Below are 3,604 nucleotides of genomic sequence, written 5' to 3'. Positions count from 1 at the left end.
TGTGTGTGTGTGTGTGTGTGTGTGTGTGTGTGTGTGTGTGTGTGTGTGTGTGTGTGTGTGTGTGTGTGTGTGTGTGTGTGTGTGTGTGTGTGTGTGTGTGTGTGTGTGTGTGTGTGGTCATTTACACAGAATGTTTTCTCCGTGTTTGAGTAGCTACCAGCGCTCAAACCAATAGCTTTAATTTCAGCCTCATTGCCAAGACACCCAAGTGACATAATGCTGTTTAGTTTGAGTCCTTATTTGGGCCGCTGCACCTGCCGCGACCTCTGACCCCTCAGTGCACACTAACGAGTGGGCGTGTCTCCTCTGAGGAGGACCTCGTTAGCCACCAGGAGGCCCCAGGGGCTCGGACGAGCGTTGGTTTGAGATGCTCAGGTTCGATTCCCATCGCAGACCGCGGTCTTCAGCTTTCTGTTTAACTGAGATCTGAGTGTTTCACTACGAGCGTCTGAGTCATGACTCTAACAACGTGTGTGTGTGTGTGTGTGTGTGTGTGTGTGTGTGTGTGTGTGTGTGTGTGTGTGTGTGTGTGTGTGTGTGTGTGTGTGTGTGTGTGTGTGTGTGTGTGTGTGTGTGTCTCTAACTAGCCTACAGATCTTTTATATAATCACAGTTGAACCACCTCAATGGGTTCCTCAGAAGATGTTGATTGTTGACACATGTCCTACCAGTCAGCCTCTGGTGATCCCCCCCGTAGACGCCACTGGTCGTACTGGTCGTACTGGTCCTCCAGGGTCGGGGGAGCTGGTACCTCCAGCGTCCTCCAGGCCACCGGCTGGATGCTGGTCTGTGGGTCCCAGCCAGCGCACGCCTTTTATTTATTCAGGGTTTTGGAGAAGCTTGTTGCTCCAGGTGGTCCCTGATGGCCCGGTCCAGGGCCCCGCCGTGAGGGCCGGGTCCAGGGCCGGGTCCAGGTCCGGCTCCGTGTCTGGGTCCAGGGCCTGGTCCGGGGCCGGGTCCAGGGCCAGGTCCAGGGCCGGGTCCAGGTCCGGGTCCAGGTCCGGCTCCGTGTCCGGGTCCAGGGCCTGGTCCGGGGCCGGGTCCAGGGCCTGGTCCGGGGCCGGGTCCAGGGCCTGGTCCGGGGCCGGGTCCAGGGCCTGGTCCGGGGCCGGGTCCGGGTCCAGGTCCAGGTCCGGCTCCGTGTCCGGGTCCAGGGCCTGGTCCGGGTCCGGGTCCAGGTCCGGCTCCGTGTCCGGGTCCAGGGCCTGGTCCGGGTCCGGGTCCAGGTCCGGCTCCGTGTCCGGGTCCAGGGCCAGGTCCAGGGCCTGGTCCGGGTCCAGGTCCAGGTCCGGCTCCGTGTCCGGGTCCAGGGCCTGGTCCGGGGCCGGGTCCTGGTCCGGGTCCGGGGCCAGGTCCAGACTTCTCGTGTCTGTGGAGGCAAGGCCGAGTGGAGCTGAGGAGGGAAGGCTGGGGGTCGTAGTGGATCCTCCTTCCTGTGGTTGAAGTTGTAGTGTGGCGCTGTGACCTGAGGGGGCGCTGTCCCCTGAGACCAGGGGTCTCCTGTTGGACTCAGGGAGGGGGGGCCGGCTTATAGTCCACTGACGGTGACTGTTATCATCCTGATCGCTCAGCGTTCCTCTGGTGAGGTTTGTTGCTCCGATTCAATGTTCACGGAATGGCTCGCAGGCTAGGTGTAACGCAGGCTAGGTGGCTCGCAGGCTAGGTGTAACGCAGGCTAGGTGTAACGCAGGCTAGGTGGCTCGCAGGCTAGGTGCATCGCAGGCTAGGTGGCTCGCAGGCTAGGTGTAACGCAGGCTAGGTGTAACGCAGGCTAGGTGTAACGCAGGCTAGGTGTAACGCAGACTAGGTGGCTCGCAGGCTAGGTGGCTCGCAGGCTAGGTGGCTCGCAGGCTAGGTGTAACGCAGGCTAGGTGGCTCGCAGGCCAGGTGGCTCGCAGGCTAGGTGTAACGCAGGCTAGGTGGCTCGCAGGCTAGGTGTAACGCAGGCTAGGTGTAACGCAGGCTAGGTGTAACGCAGGCTAGGTGGCTCGCAGGCTAGGTGGCTCACAGGCTAGGTGGCTAACAGGCTAACCCAGTTGGTGATGTTCTGGGGCCGCTAGCTCGCAGCGCTAACAGGCTAACCCAGTTGGGGATGTTCTGGGGCTGCTAGCTCGCAGCGTTAACAGGCTAACCCAGTAGGGGGTGTTGTGGGGGCGCTAGCTCCCAGCGCTACCACGCTAGGCGGCTGACCCAGTAGGGGGTGTTGTGGGGCCGCTAGCTCCCAGCGCTACCAGGCTAGGTGGCTAACAGGCTAACCCAGCAGGGGGTGTTGTGGGGGAGCTAGCTCTCAGCGCTACCAGGCTAGGCAGCTAACAGGCTAACCCAGCAGGGGGTGTTGTGGGGGAGCTAGCTCTCAGCGCTACCGGGCTACATGCTACCCACCTGGAGACTGGAGGGTTGTAGAGTTCGTTGAGTTCATTAAAACAATGCTGGTTAAATCGTGTGTTTCCCCCCTAGTCACTATAGAGATGCTATCTGTACATTTGGAGTTATTTCCAATTTCAAAACACTCAAAGTGGTTTATGACTGATTAAAAAAAGGACAAAAAAAGTCAACGTGCGGGAGGAGAGGGTCACAGCGATGTGAAGGTCTGTCAGTTTCATGTTTTACCTGTCGCATCTTTTTGGACTGGATATGATAATTAAGATGTAAGAATTTTGTAGTATCATATCAAGTGAATCATTCTTTGCTAGGCATAGAGACTGCTTGTGATTGACAGCTATGTATACCTTGTAAAATAGTAAAGAAAAAAAGGAAAAAAACTAAAATAGAATTTGTAAAAATGAAAAATCAAGAAAAAAAAAGAATCAGTAATCAGTCAGAGGCCAAGGTAAAGGACTCGTTTCTTTGTGTTTTTTAATTTTATTTTTTTAATAACAACTTATCACTGTGTGATATTTTGTACATCATATTACGCTGTATTCAAACTGTTTCCTCAATCAACAGGCCATAGGAGACCTGCCTTTTTATTTAGTTTTATTATATATATTTTTGAATTGCATTCTGGCTTGTATCTAATAACATGTCCCTGTTTCTTTGTTTACGGGTCCCTATGTACGTTATTGAGCAAAAAATAAAGATTTTGTACAGTGAAAAGAGAGTCGTGGTCTGTCAACCTTTATCTATGTGTCCAACAAACGCCCCTTGGCAGTCAAGCCTTTAAGATAGGAATTCAGGTCATTTCAACTCATGGGCATTTATGCAATTACACATTGTTGTGACTTTAATTGTTTCACACAAATTTACATTAAAAACATAATTTTTCATGTGAAACCAGTGGGTCCATACCTTAATCTAGTGGTGTTTTATCCTCTATTGAATCAAATGTACGTAGATCACTGTATAATTCAGAAGTAGGCCCCATGTAAAACAGAATCGACCACTTGGGGGCGCCCATACCTGGCAAAGGGCATCTATATTAGCCTCATCTGTTGACCTCGTTGGGATGTTGGTCATTAGGAGCACCTCCATCAGGAGGGGTAAACAGCCCACAGACACGCTCCCTCTGTCGGAGCCGGTTGATTCTCTGCTTCGTTCTCGTTGAGGAACAGCAGGCTCTCTGGAAGTGATCTATTGTTGACTCCACTTCCTAACCCTGACCTTC

This window comes from Gadus chalcogrammus, chromosome 16, assembly GCF_026213295.1.
Source record: "Gadus chalcogrammus isolate NIFS_2021 chromosome 16, NIFS_Gcha_1.0, whole genome shotgun sequence".
In the NCBI taxonomy this organism is placed as follows: Eukaryota; Metazoa; Chordata; class Actinopteri; order Gadiformes; family Gadidae; genus Gadus; species Gadus chalcogrammus.
Note: the sequence above shows the minus strand (reverse complement) of the source record.